We start from the raw sequence: 15,625 nt of genomic DNA, 5'->3' as shown, positions 1-15,625 counted from the left end.
TTGTGGTGTTAAGGAAGGGAACCCCTTCCAGGAACTGCGGATAGGGTGTGGAGTTCAGAGAGAGGCAAGGTGTGCAGGTTCCAGAAGGATGCAAGCATGCTAACAGAAGGCACATTCCAGAAGCTTCTGGGCCAGTGGGTGGTCTGACACGGTCTTCAAGACTGTGTGCATTCCTAGGATCTCCTAGAGAGGAGGCAAATGTGTTAAACAAACCAAACAGATGCCCCTTCTGGAAAACATGAGTTTTGCAGACGCCATAATCTGCTTGGAAGGCTCCAAAGTTCAAGTCCCTTTCCAAAACAAGACAGACTGGGTTAGAAGGAAACAGTGTATGTGCTACCATTTGGCCAGCACTGAAGGGTCACTTTAACCCAGTGCCCAGCTTTCTAAGTGCACCTGACAAAGTCCTGGGATCTAGCAAACTCCTCTTCCTCCATCGAACAAGAAATCAAAACAGTCAACTTCCCCAGCTGTGAGTGGAAGCTCAGGAAAGCCAAGAGAAAGGCCAGCAAGAGTCGCCATGTTTGCAAATGACTCTCTTCCTCCTCCTAGGGCAAGCCAAAGACCCACTAGTTAGCACCAGGAAGGGAGTGGAGGGAAGTCATTGAAACCACAGGGGCCTAATACCCATTTGTATTCAAGCTCAGACCCTTTAGGGATGTAAAATCGGAGAGGTTGAACTGTTTACATTCACCTAATGCCTGAGTAAACAAATCAGAGCCATGCAGGCCCCTCTATGCCGAAAGTGGCCAGTCAATTTTTCAGACCCCCCAATGCAGCCTGGCTCTCTTCCTACCCCATTCCAGCTTCTCACTGGCCCATCTGAATTCTGTCCAGCGGGGGTCATGGATGCTTTCTTAAAAAAGCCCACCAGATGTCCCTAACTCAACTGTGCATTCCTGTATCATCAATGGATACAGTGAACAAATCCCCCAACTATGAATGCCATCACCTCCATGGCTTTGGGCATCAGCTGCCACCCCTCCCAACCTCCCAGGGACCCACAAAGCCCACAATGGCCTTGAAGAACCTTGCTAAGGACTTTAGGGTCTGACCCAGGAAGAAATTTCCCCTCCTTTCAGGCACCTCAAAGGTTCAAGAACCACATCTCAGAGACACCCTTCTTCTCCAAAGGCCCTCCCCCACAGCATCATCAGGTCTTGGCCAAGGGAACTAAAGCTATGTGATGTCCTAGTGCAAAGCTAGATCATATCCTAGACAACGGGAATGGTTTCAACTTGACTGGGGGAAGGGATGGAGGTTACGACACTCCTTTTAAATGCAGATTTGAACTTTTCACCCGGGGTCAGACAGCTGCGCTGCTGTCCCTAGCAGAGGCCAGCATCAGGCCCTTCTACCTCACACTTTTGGGTTTGTTTTGTTTTCTGCCTGCCCAGGAGGCCAGCCTGTTAAAGGAATTAGATACCTCCCTGCTTCAAAACCCCAATCCACACCCACTTCTTGGTTTACCAAGGGCACAAATTCCACTGACCTCCAAGAGGGGGCTTGGATGGGCTATGAGGTGAAAGTGGACGGGTAACCCGGGACTGGTAATACCTAATTACAACTGTTCTTATCCCAGGCACTGACTAAGGAATGGGGTTGGGGCGTCAACAGTGTGACCACAGAAGCTCCTAATTCCGCTCCTCCAACACATGCTCCTCACAGCAGTTCTTTCCAACAGACAGTTCTCATTGCTTTACCTTAAAAAGCACTTGCTGCTCTTGCAGAGGACCTGGGTTCAATTCCTAATACCCACATAGCAGCTCACAGTGGTCTGTTCAATCAGTTCCAAGGGGACTGGTTACACTCTTTTTCTATCTTCTGCAAGCACCAGGCTCACAAACAGTGCAGACAGACATGTGTGGAGGCAAAACACCCAAACGCAGAAAATTAAAAGGTATTAAAAGGAGGAAGAAGCCACCACTGGGGTGGCCAGCACTCAGAAGGTAGCATCAGATGGTTCTCTGGGAGTTCATTCCTCACTTAGTTCATGGTATTATAGTGAGTTCTGGACCAAGGCTACATAGTGAGAGCCTGTCAAAAAAAAAACAAAAAAACAAAAACAAAAAAAACACCTCCTATCCAACAGACTTAAATTGCTTGGCATGCCTGAAAGCTCAGGTTAAATCCCCAGCACCCACACATAGTCTGAGGACTGTCTCTGCTAGCCTACTCCCTATTCACACATATACACCCCTCGATTTTTAAAGTAAGGTCTCACTCTATAGCCCAGATCAGCCTGGAACTCACATATGTGGCTACACAAATTGACCTTGAACCTTGAACTCACAGCAATCCTTCTGGCTCAACCTTCCAAGTTGTAGGATCCAGGAGTAAGACACCCTGTTGGATGTGTCTTTATCACCCTTGCCTCTCCTCTCTCCAGAACGCATGCAGGAAATGCTCCTCCTTGAAGGCACTGTGGTGCTCTACCTTGGGACAGGATGCTGAAGCCTTGTGAACACCTCTAATTCCCACATTAGAGGGTGACTTATGAAAACGACACCAGTGTCATCATGTTTGACCCTCCCAGCGATCCTAAAGGGGTGTCTGGGGAGCTGTGCGCAGACTCTGCCCACCCTCTTGAACCTCAGGAAGGGTCCAAGGGTAACTCAGCTCCACCTACTGAACCTCCAGGGATCCAGGGATGGTCTTTTACTGCAGACGGCCCAGTCCACAGCAGGGAGCCACTGGAGGCCTGGGATTCAACTGATAAGAACTGAGACGTGCCCTAAGGATAAAGTACAAGGCTTCGAGGCTTCATAATTTTTAAATACTGATTCCATGTTTAAATGGCCACGTTTTTTTAATATACTGTACTAAATAAAATATCATAGTTAAGCTAATTCTGGCCGGGCGGTGGTGGCGCATGCCTTTAATCCCAGCACTTGGGAGGCAGAGCCAGCCTGGTCTACGAAGTGAGTTCCAGGAAAGGCACAAAGCTACACAGAGAAACCCTGTCTCAAAAACAAAAAACAAAAAACAAAAAACATTAAAAAAAAAAAGCTAATTTTGTGGTACTTTTGGACATGGCTAGTATGAAACTTTATCAAACTTCATTTAAAACTTTATAAAATTGTGTGCTTCTATTGGACGGTCTTGTTGTAGATCCTCTGCCTGCCTTTCCCCTTCAGATGGGGCAGAGAGTATTCTCCAGTATAATGTGGGTTCTCCTTGTCTGTCTGAAGCATCACCCTGAAGCTACCATACAGACTCCCAAGCATCCACTTCTAACTGGCCTAGGTCAGTGTCCCCAAATCCCATCACCAAATTTCAAGTGTTGTATTAAAAAAAAAAAAATAAAAAAAGTGGGGTTAGACTAGCTCAGGAAAGTAACATGTCCTTGCTCTAAGATGTTATTCATTGGTTTTAAGCCCTATGGCAAGGTTCTAAAACATACCAGAAAGTTGTTGAATGTGAGTTTAATGTAGGATTACCCACTATGAGGCCAGTCCTGGACTCTACCTGGATTTCTTACTATCAAGAGCAGAATGTCCTGTCTGAACTGCCCTCCCCCTAAAATGCCCAGAACACTGAGAAGTGAGAAAAGTGTGCTCTCTCTCTCTCTCTGTCTCTCTCTGTCTCTCTCTCTGTCTGTCTGTCTCTGTCTGTCTCTCTGTCTGTCTGTCTCTCTGTCTCTCTCTGTCTCTGTCTCTGTCTCTCTCTCTCACTCTCTGTCTCTCCCCCCTCCCTCTCCCCCCCTATTCCCCCTCCAAGGAGACCGCACAGAGGAGGCCCCTTTCCTATTAGGCAGGCCTATTCTATCACGAGAGATCACAGGCCAGCCTCATTTCTCTATGTAAATGAACTTTTTAGCCACCTCCTCAAAGAAGAAAAGCCGAACACTGGGCCCATCCAGGGGCACACACAATTACAGCCATTTGCAATCCGGCAGCAGGATTAGCACAGGAATGCGCTCTGCAACTTTTTTTTTGGGGGGGGGGGCAAGGAAGATGGGGTTCCTCCGGGTTGGTCCACCCAAAGCTCTGAGACACTTCCATGTCTAGGAGAGTCAGAAATTCCAAGTTGCTAAGGCTCAGGACTCTGAAGGGGTGGGGGGAAGAGGGGGCGAGAACAGGGGCCAGCAGAGGGCGGGAGGGAGGAGGGAAACCTTGTATGAGGGGCACTGGCCCTCCTGAAGCTTTGACCCCCTCTGTCCCAGAGCCGGTCGCTAGGAGAAACCAACTTCTCTCCTTGGGTTAATCAAAACCAAATTACTCAGGAATGTGGCAGGACAGGTCTGAGCCTCCAGGTCCCTTTGTCTTTGAGGATTTAAAAAATAAAAAAATAAAAAATGTTAAAGCAGATGGCAGTTGTTTACCCGATAGGTAAAGCGAGGGTCTGAGGAAGGAATCTTCTAGCCTCAAAAAGGCACCCATAAACTTAAGTTTGTTCTTTCTATAATGACACTGTTTCTGTAGATTAATTCCAAAATTCAGAGGAAATTTTCATTTATCCTTCTGGCCCCAACTAAAAGACCTAACAGTATAACTTCTTAAATACAAATAAGAAAAAATGCAAGGGGCCAGAGAGAAAGCTCAGTAGTTAAGAGTGCATACTTCTCTTGCGCAGGACCCAAGTTCGATCCCCAGCACCTACATGTGGGTAGGTGGCTCACAACTGCTCCAGCTCCCAACTCAAGCTCCAGGGAGATCCCATACATCCTCTGGCCTTTGAGGGACATACAGAAACACATACTTCCACTGAGTTAAGTGACATACATCACAACCTGATTATTAAAGGCAAAGCAGGCCAAGCATGATAGCATACACCTTTAAACTCAAAACTCAGCGGGGGTCAAGAGTAAGCACAACCTCATCTATGTGAGTTCAAGACCAGCCAGGCCTAAATGTTGAGTTCCAGGTCAGCAGAAGTTACCCTGCCTCAAAAACAAATAAACCAATAATAATAATAATAATAATAATAATAATAATAATAATAATGAGACAAAATCCACATAAACTAAATAAACCCTACTTTTCCCAAAAGCAAAGTCTAGGGGCATTTCTCAGCACAGGAATTGTTCCTCCTGGAGACACTGGCATTGGGGGAGGAGGGAAGGCTTCTGACTAGCCAATGCTGAGTCTCTCCTAGTTGTATCAGAAAGATTTATTTTTTTCCTAGAATGACCATCAGATTCCCAGGCTCAATTGCTGTCCAAAAAGCTTGGGAGGCCCTGACCCACAGGCAGGCTGTTTAATGGGAAAGCATGTGTGGTGTGCTGGCCAGACCTACAGGGCTGCTGCAGAAATCTGGAGGTGGCAAGACAGGGAGGCAAGGAACCTGGGCGGGGGCTATATTAAGGCCTCTGCAACCCCTCCCCCAGGCTCACGTCTTTGGTAGGCCCTGACAATGCATAAGATGGGGGGCCCTGGGAACCCTATAACACAGCACCTAGTGCAGGTCATCATCAGGGACCCCCAGGAGCAGAAGTATGAACCACTCCACCAACAATACCTGATCAAAACCCACATCTGTACCCCCTCCCACAAAAAAGATAAACAGAGCATTACCAGTTAAGCTACAGAGCCTGAACTCAAAAGATAAAGTGAGGCCAGCACACAGCCATGACTACCAGCTGGCCATAAATCGTGCCTGGCCCCAGGCACACAGTTATCTGGGAGGTTACACTAAAGTAACTTTTAAAATACTCTTCACCTTATCTGGAGGCCCAGTCAAAGGCACATACATCACCCGCTTAGATCTCAGCCATTAGCATTGCATTTAGACTTTCCAAAACAAGGCCATCCCAGTAGGCCCTTCCCCAATTTCCAGGCACAGCTGTGGACTTTCACCCCCTTGACTAACAAAAGGGACCTTGTACACAAAATTAGCCCAAACCATTAGTCTGTGTGGTGTCAGAAGAGCCCTCAGTGTGTTTACCCTCTTTCCAGGCCTGGCTAAGGTGCTCTCTGGGAGGACCACGCATCAGTGCAGCCAAGGCCCCACCACACAGAGAAGGTGGGGGGAGATAAAGGAGGGAGAGAGAGGGAAAGAGGGAAAGAGGGGGAGAGGAGGGAGGAGGAGACTCTGACTCTAAGTTAAGACTAGAAAATGACCTGAGTCAACAAAGATGGCCAACGTGCTGTCCGTTCAGATTGGAATTGCAGCCTGTCCCAGGAAGTGTGGAGAGGAGAATGTCCTGCTGATTCACAGGCTGTGTAAAACGTGTACTTTAACCCAGTCCCACCTGTTGAGACTTTTCGTCCAGGACTGTTGGTGAATGTGTCTGCACACATGGGGCTGCCACTCTATATCTACTGAGCAGCCTGCCACAGACAAGAATGTTACCTCCTCAAACTCTAGTTCACCACTATTCCCCAAAAGGAAAAACTACCGCTTTTCAGATGCTAAAAAGACTACCATGAAATTAAGCCCACAGAAGCATCTGATTATCAGAAGGGTCAAATCACAAGCTCTGGGGCCGCTCGGCGGGGCCGCTCGGCGGGCACGCTACCATTTCGACACGGCAGCAGTGATGCAGTACTTGGCGGAAGAGGTCAGAGACCTGCTACCTCTTCATGCTGGGGACAGACTCTATCTTGTAGTCCTCAACCAGGGGAAGGTCTACCTCCCTGGGCCATTCCTAGAAACTAGCCTGACTGTCATGTCAGCAGGAGCAAGAGCTACTGACATCAAGTGGCCAGAAAGAAGCCACTTGACTTAAGGATGCTACACATGCTTAGGTATTTATATGCAAATAGAACCAAGACAAAAATGTTCACCTTAAGTGCCCCCTACCAGGAATTACCCACCCCTGAACATCAATAGGAAACTTGGCCTGAGGTCCACTCTTATTTCCCAGGGCTGGAAACAAGAGGGGGGACATCCTTTTAGAATAGACCCTCACTGGGATTCTGAATTAATAAGCTGTAGTTGTTTAAATATGAGGAAGTGGAAATAATTGTAAAAGCTATAATCTTCACTAAAGACTGAGTACCAAAGACCAACAGAACCAAGTACCTGTACTTCAAGGTAACTGGTAAAACGGCTAAAAGCTTAACACTGTGTGAGCGGGGCTCCTCTTCAGGCAACAGGCTGCCTTTCCCAGAAGGTTGGAATTGGGCCATCCCTGGAGTGCCCAGTTTGCCACAGTTGACAACATCGTTCCTAGGACAGACAATACTGCCGTGAAGCTGTGACCAGGCCAGCTGGTACCCGAAGGGGACAAACTAGGAGGCCAAGACAGGAAGAGTTCAAGGCTGAAAGAGATTTCAGGCCAGTCTGGCTGGGAGGCCTTGCAAGAGAGGGGCTGGGGGGAGGGCACATGATAATTAACTCAGCAAGTTGATAGTATTTGCATATAAATGCCTCTACAAATCACTACAAACAAGCCAGGACAAGTCAGGCCTATTAGCATATATAAGCCAGCACAGGAAGGCCTCTCTAGGTGGGTCATGGAGTGGGCTGCTCACTTAGGGGGCCTCCTGCCAGGCTTGTGGGGGTGAGGCACGTGGGGAGGATGGAAGCGGGGGCACTGGTTCTAATGCAGACACAGTTTCAGGATGTCAGGAAGAGGTAGCTTATTCACAGTCAACAAGGGAAGAGTGAAAGGAATTCAAGACTCTTAGTCACTCTCTAACGGGGTATGGGACAAAGAAAAGCAGTGGAGGCCATCTGCAGGGATGGAATCGACAGGTGGGAGCTAACATTGATACAGAGTCCCCGCCATGTGCTAAGTCTCTCAGGTACCTGTCTTCCATGTCACTGAATTCCAGGTGCAGGTGTGAGCTCACACCCTCGGAGACATAAGGGAGGCTCAAGAAAGTGAAGGGACTGGTTCACAATCACACAGGCAATGTCCACAGAGCGAGGCCTAGCACCAGTGGCCTCCCCAGTGGAGTAAGCCAACAGCGTCCTGAAGTGAATCAATCGGCTCTCCAGAGATCAGAATCTCTGACCTATGGACCCGAACTGAGTAACAGAATCCACATGTGAGGGGCTCTGATCCTAGATGTCTCTGATTTCCTGAGTCACTGTTTTGTGCCTTCACCAATGAAAAAGGCCATGCCTCCTTCCTGATCTTGGTTCTCAATTTGACTACTCTACCTGGAATCAACTAAAACCGAAGCTGCTGGGTACTCCTATACTGGGTTTTCATAGGCTATTTGAAGCAGGAAGGCCCACCCCAATCTGGGCGGCACCTTCTGGAAGAAGGAAGCTTGCTTTCTATCCACTTGCCCTCACTCTCACAGGCCAAGTCCATGGATCTCGTTGCTCTGGCACTCTACCAATATCAAAAGAAACTTCTTTGGGATTCCAATACAGACCAAAGTCATGCACCTCTCCAGGAATCCTCCAGGCCTTAGGTGACATATCAGAACCGCTGAGACATCCAGCCTGTTCTCATACCAGAACTACTGAGACATCAGCCAGATTCTTGGCCATCCCAACCAGAAGGCAGCCATTGTTGAACTATCCAGTCCACATCCTATAAGCCATTCTAATAAATCCCCTTTTAATACATATATCCATTCTATCCATTCTGTTCCTTTAGACAACCCTGATCAATACAGCTCTTTTTTTAAAAAAAGACCTACAAGTTCTCTGCTTTCTCCAAAGACTGGTGTAGGTTGTTTAGTGACTGTCGAAGAAAAACCAGTTTCCACTTTCTCTTTGAAAAAGGCAAGGGGTAGGGAGGTGGGGTACAACCCACTGCGGTCATTCTGCTACTTACCCCACTTCAGTTTTGGAGTGAAGGTCTAACTACACAGCTCGGACGAGCCCTGAACTCCTGACACTCCCATCTCAGCCCTCCCCAAATGCTGGGGTTATAGGCATCTACCACATCCAGCTCACCTGGAACTATACTGTCAAAGTGGACAAAATACTATCTTATGAAAAAGCAACCAACCCAGGTTGAGATCGCACATGCTCCTCAAGTCCCCAGGAATCACTGTAGTCGGATTGTATAGGCATTCAAGGGCCTGGCAGGACAGAGAAAGCGCTGAAAAGCCAGTGCGCTGCTTGGGGAGTGAACCCCCACCTGAGACACAAGGGTCTCCGCCTTATGTGTCCAGAAGTTGACTTGACACTTTCATGAGAATGCAAATATTCCACAGAGAGATGGTAGGGCTGTTATAAGGAAAGCAAAATCCACTTCCCCAAACCAGCCAAATGTACATTAAGAACCAAGGCCCTGAGCCAAAGAGCATTTTAGGAAGCAGGTCTTGAAACAGCACAAGAGGTTTGCATTGTCTCTTGAGCAGTTAAGAAAAGTTGTTTAAAAAAAGAAAGAAAGAAAGAAAGAAAGAAAGAAAGAAAGAAAGAAAGAAAGAAAGAAAGAAAGAAAGAAAGAGTTGCTGAGGAGCACTTAAACATTTTTTTTAATTAAAAAATTGAAGTCCATGTGTCCTTTAGCCTATTTTCCCTGGACAAGCTGTTGGAAAAGGTATGTAAAGTAGGCCACTTAGAGACTGGAAGTATGGGGAACAAGTGTGTTCATGTCCATATAGACATGCTTTTTAGAGACTTAGGGCAGTGTGGACCCCTGAAAAGGGGTTTTTTAGACACCAAAAGGGAGACTTGCACATTTGAATGGGTACTTGTAGGACTCAGGAAGGGGGCCTGGGGCTGAAACCAGCTACCAAATTAAGACCTGAATCTTCTCTGTGTTGGGCTAATCTGACTTCAGTCCCTCTGATCAGGAGGTTCCAGTGAGAGACAGGCCTTAGAACTGAAATTTCAACAGTGAAATGCACAGCAAGCCGGTGACTGAGGTGTAAGCAGGTTCCAGTTTATCCAAACTATAGCTTGACCAATGCTCTCAGAAGAATGCATTCTCCAATCCTGCTGGCTAGAAGAGTCAGGAGCAACCAAGAAACCAGCAAAACTGCCCTTTGCTCAATCCTGCATGGGGCATGGTGCCTAACAGTTAAGACTCTTCACCCAGTAAGAATCAGTGCCCACTCCCAATCTGTCAGAACACACCCTCAAAGTCACCCCCATTCACTCAAGCCTACTCTCAACCCCCTCCCAAAACACAGGGGCCCCTGCCTCCAGAAGTAGCCAGACAGAGGTCTCACTCCCAGATCAAAGGTTTGTGGCTGAATTCACTTGCAGGACAATGCATAACATCAGCTGCAGATGAAAACCCACCTCCTGGCTGGGACTAGTGGTGCATGCCTTTGACCCCAGCACTGGTTTGCGAGGCAGAAGTAAATGTATCTTTGAGTTTGAGACCAGGATGGTCTAGGACAGCCAGGGCTGTTAAATGGAGAAATTCTGTCTCAAAAAAACAAAACAAAACAAAATTTAAAAAAATTTAAAAAACAAAAAGAAAAGAAAACCCACCTCTTTTGCATATGGCTCACCTGAGCCAATTTTCTCACTTCCACTCAAGGATTTTCTAGTGATAACTTCAGATACTCCAGAAATCCCTAACTCTTGCCCCCAAAAGACCCAGCTAAGATCAGAGTCAAGAAAATCACTTCAGAGGTCCTTTAAGACCCAAATGTGACTCTCTTCCTCCCAGAAAAGGAGACACAGTCCTTCCCCATCTCCAAGTTGTGAGGCCTTCCAACTGCCTCAGTCCCAAACCAGTGGGAAACAGAGGGTATGTATGCCCTAGGAAGGTGGTCAGATGTCTGGCCTGTCTTAAGTCTCCTTTCTCTGGAAGCCTCAGACCTGTCTGTAGAGGAGTTCAAAGACTCCAGTTAAAAAGCACCTAAGCCCTTCCCGGGATGCAGGCAAGGTTGGACTCCTCTGAAGAAGCACATAAACATGCGCGCGCGCACACACACACACACACACACACACACACACACACACACACACTAATCCTCTTGTTGACAGGCCCTATGTGGTGGAAAGGGAGAAGGGCTCACCCAAAAGGCAGGTGGATAAAAGCATCGGGTATCTCACTAAGGGTCCTGTGTTGGGTTAAAACACCACAATACAATTCTTGATGTACAACGGAGCCAGTCTGTCTGTCTGTCCCTCACCAACTCTGTCGGCTCCTGTTTTCATTTGCACCTTTATCCTTGCAAAACCAAGAAGCTCATTAATTGGGAGTGTAAAGAAAGGCAGCAAACACCCAAAGGAGGAAATTTGCAAAAACAAAAACTTTATCAGCAGCCAGGGTAACTTTCCAGGGCAAAAAACTTTCTAGAAACACTCTTGTCACTGCTACATTTGTGGCTTGTCCTCAGTCCTCACTAGCCTGTTCCCTGACCCAAAGGATGGAAAACAGGATGGAGGGGGTTAAAAAAATGAAAACAACACAGCACATCCCTCTATGTTACTGTCTCTGAGAGCGTTAACACAGTGTTGCTGTCTGTCAACTGGAGGTAGGCCGAGCTTTCCCAGGGTCCCTGGTTCCCGCGTCTGTAACAGTCATTTGCCACAGACAAAAAATAAAAATCAAAACCAAAACAGCCCTCTAACATCTGACTGTCACTTCCTGAGAACCGTCTGGTAATCAACTTTAAATCATACAGAAAATAAATCTGACAGTCATGGATTTGATAGTTTTGTTTCTTAATCTGGATTTTGAAAGCAGCTTGCCAATGACCCAAGATCTCTGCCTTCGTCTCTCCCTCCAGGCAGTCTGAGGAAATCTTAGCTTCTGTGTGTCTGTCTCTCAGATTCAGTGGCTTCACAATGCAGGGCACTGTGCTCAGAACAGAACCAGTACTTTTAGGACCTTCCTGTACCTCACTCCTGCGGAGGAATCCCCTTGCTTGGATTCCATTGAATCGAGCTGCCCAGTTTCCTGACCACAGTTCTTTAACTCTGGGAGAAAGGACTGGAGAGTCACAGCTATGCTGTGATTTTTAACAATAACCATTACAACCAAATTCTCATACCAGAGCATGTGGACAACCCTATGAAGTTTGAGATAATGTAATCTGCCTTCCGGTTGTGTTTTGATGGTACCGCCCCCATACTGGTTAATTACAACAGCCTTAGGAACCAGAGTAGGCCAACAGGCCCAAACATTACAGAAATAGGCCAGCCTAACAGCAAGCAACCATTTTAATCACAAATGAAAGCATAAACCACAGCACATACTGTACTCCTTGAGGTGGCTACAGCAAGCATCAGGTGCATTATTCTTGCAGAGCAGGCCAGCCTGGAGGCGGGGCTTATACGAGCTTCCTGAGACCAGACTTCCCACTGCCTCATTGCAGGAAAGACTCAGGGCCTGGTTGGGAAGCAAGATGGGAAGCTTCCAGGCACCAATGCAGGCAGCAAGCAGGAACAGCAATTCCACACATTTTTGAGAAAACACTGCTTAGTCACTTAAATATTTACTTTTAAAAATGAAACTTTTGCAACTCCCCCAAAAACTAAGATTCCTAGGAAAGAGTCTGCTTTGGGAACCTCAAGCATTCCCAAGCTCTCACACTATCATTTCCAAAGCCTCTAGAAGATAACACCAAAATGAACAACAGTTCATACATACATGTGTATACACAAACACACACATACACACACCAGCAATAAGAACATATTCCCTGAACACTACATGTGACCAATACTTTTAGTTCCTTGAAGAACCAGCCAAACCTCCATGGGCATGAGCAGACCGTTTCTATCAGTTTTCATTTACAGGTTTATTCTAATGAACCAACCCCCTTCAGGTTGCCCAAAGTGAGCCAAGCCTGTCCTAGAAAAGTATAAGAGCCGCCCACCACTTCAAGTCCTAATGGTGAATCTCCCTTATTTTGGCTCCTTGACACTAGGAAGTCTAACTGGCTAAGATATATATAATACACGGCAGCTAAATCCAGTCCCCAAACAGCAAGAAAGCACTTTGCTGTCCAGCCAGGACAAGCCCAGTATGAGGCCGCCCAGAATCGCTGTTTGACTTGGGCCCTGCCTTTCTATCCTCTCTTCACGTTTCAGGTGGTTGACGACTGCAGCTCATTGTTTTTGCTGTTCTCAGAGTCAGCAAGTTCCTTGTCAATCAAAGCAGTTTTTAGATGTGGAGAACAGCGTTCCATCCCATAGAAAGTACACCTATTGGGTAGGGGTGAAGAGAGAGGCAAGTGACCCACGCCATAAAGACAGAAGGTCTTCAAGGCACTTAATTTCTTGCCATTCCAAAAGAACTGCTTTCAAAGTGTACAAGGGCTTGCTGCTGCCACCGACCCCATGTTGTTAAATAACACTTGTGTAATTAAATAAAAGACCCAGTGTGACCCCCAGCCTGTTCTGAGAGCCACTTTACATGTCTTCTGAAAGCCATACTGGAAATCAAATGCAGACAATCTCTTTTGTCCTGTGACTTAGGAAAGAAAAGGGGGGAAAGTTGCTTCTGGCTTTCAAGGCTGCACACTCTCCCTTTGGGAAGGAGACCTTCGGGAACCCCTCGAAACTAGATGAACACAAATACAGGTGTGCAAACATCCAGGTCTTCACCCCTCTCCAAAGACCCCCTTTTTGAAATCCTTAAATGACTTAGACTCTTGATCTCCAGACCCCTCACGGCCCACCTCTGTTCCCCCGTGCTCTATGTCTGCAATTTCGAATCTCCACCTCCCAGTCCTCTACTGCTGCCTGTTACTAGGAAGGTCTGTGCTTTCCTATGGAGTGCTGTCTGGGCCACAGCACTCCAGCCTACTGGAACTTGTGATTTTTAGGGTTTCCCTTGAAACCTATCCAGAAACCACAGCCATTAAAAGAACATGAAGGTTTGACACCTCCTGAATTTAGGAATGAGGGGACTCCAGGGGCCAACTCTACAAACTTGCACCTGCTGCTTGATGGTAAAGAAACAGTTACCCCCAGCTGGGGTGAGCTTCAAATTATATACTCTATTTACTTAGTGACTCGTCTCCAAGGATCTCAAAGCATGAAATGAAGTAAGAAGGTGACGTGTAACTTTCTCACTATCTCTCTCTGAGACTTAAGTCTGTTTGCCTTGCTGGGCCTTGATGCCTTCCGCCAAGCAGGCCCTGCTTGGCCAGAGCCTGAAAAAGAGGCCTTCCCTGAGTTCCAGATGGGAAAGCTATACTCTCTGTAGTTATATGTCAGTGGCTTCACGAGAGTTGTCCAAGGCTCATAAATGACATAAACGCAGAGTGGAGGCGCCCTCATGGATTCACCTGCTTGCCGGTTGCCTTTAAAACAGTTTAGCATAGAGGTACCACTATGTGAGGCTGTTGCAACTCCTTTTGAGTGGGCCATGTACGGGCTGCTGTGGGCTTTCCCCTGAGGGCAAGATTCCCTATCATCATGACATAGATCTGTACAAGACAGAAAGGGCTGTTTTCATAAAAGCTTGTTTTCTCTCTAAGCCTACAAAAATGACTTTTGGGTTGCCATTTTTTTTTCTTGTTGCTACCCTAACTTGGACATCTATCCTCTTTAACTGGATAAAAGTCTTACCTCTTCCTTCCTTCATACCCCACCACCACCACCACCAAATAAATGCTGCACGGGCTCTGGCAGAAGAACAAACCGAAATTAGAGGGCAGCCAAGATGATCCCCATAGGTCCCTCCAGCTCTATACTGATTCTCTCCTTAATTACTCCCCAAACGGGCGCATTCTTCACATTGCTGCAAACTGACCAGCGATTTCTAAGTCTCAGAGTCAGTCAGTCTCTCTCTCTCTCTCTCTCTCTCTCTCTCTCTCTCTCTCTCCCTCTCTCCCTCTCTCCCTCTCTCCCTCTCTCCCTCTCTCCCTGTCTCTGGCTGAAGAGGATGTGTTTTAGACGAAAGAACCCAAAGTTCTCAGTGGCACCAGTACCCCAAGTATTAGGAAGGTAGGAAGGAACTAACCCAAAAGCAGATTGAGGAGGAGGAGCAGGAGGTCGGAGAGGAAAGCGAGAGGGAATACAAGAAGGAACGCACTCCCGTGCCCAGCAGACTCTGGCCACTCTCTCCCCAGGTAGGTTCCCACTGGAGTCTAGGAGTTCAAGTGCATCCAGCCTGCCCTTCCCCCACATGCCCCAAGAGAATGGGAAGTTCAGCCAAGACTCGCAGCACCTGCCTCCAGCGCTAGGCCGGCTGCGAGCCGCGCGGCGGGGGAGGGAGGCTGCACTCACCTGGCACACAAAGCCTCCGTACACCTCGGGAGGAAGGAGGCACTCGGAGGTCCGGGGGCCACCACTCCGGCCTGCGCGACAACGGGAGATTCCAGCGGCAGCGGAGCCCCGAACTTACCCACCCCAGGCGGCATTCTCCCCACCTCCCGCTGCCCCCCGGGCTCGGCGGTGGCGCAGGCTAGGAGCGAGGGGCCTGGCGGCAGGGGCGGGGCGCGCATGGTGGCGGCCCGGGCTGGCGATCTTCTGGCTGCCTGGGGAGGGAGGTCCCCCAGGCGCGGCGGGGATTCACCCACGGGGCGCGGCGCTGCGTCCCCGGTCCCCGTCCCGGCCTGCCCGCCTCTCTCCTCCTCCTCCTCCTCCTGCGCCGCCCGCCCGCCCGGAATCGCTTTATGTAAATGAAGCTCAACTCGCAGTTTGCAGCGCGCACCGCCCGAGGAAGGGGGGCGGGCGGGGCGGGGGGCCTTCGGGGATCCACATTACACAGCAACAAAGCGGAAGGTTAATTTGAAACTCACAGCCCCGCAGCCTCTCGGCTCCCCGGGCAAAGCCTGACATCTACAGTCGCGCTGGGCGCAGGCCGGACTGCTCACGGTGGCCGCGCCCGCGTGCCTGCGGGGACCTGGGGACA

The 15,625-nt window shown here is 48.4% G+C and overlaps 1 protein-coding gene across 1 annotated transcript in view; it reads right to left on the bottom strand.

Annotated features, from left to right (window-relative positions):
- Window positions 1-15,313, bottom strand: part of Zfhx3 (zinc finger homeobox 3) — a 239,973-nt gene extending 224,660 nt beyond the window's left edge. The window contains exon 1 of the mRNA XM_036187532.1: window positions 14,998-15,313. The gene's annotated coding sequence lies outside the window, so the exon portion shown is untranslated. The remainder of the gene's footprint in view (window positions 1-14,997) is intronic.
- Window positions 15,314-15,625: the final 312 nt, after the last annotated feature.

Source organism: Onychomys torridus, chromosome 5 (genome assembly GCF_903995425.1).
Source record: "Onychomys torridus chromosome 5, mOncTor1.1, whole genome shotgun sequence".
NCBI classification, from domain to species: domain Eukaryota; kingdom Metazoa; phylum Chordata; class Mammalia; order Rodentia; family Cricetidae; genus Onychomys; species Onychomys torridus.
This window is presented reverse-complemented; position numbering and strand designations above follow the sequence as displayed.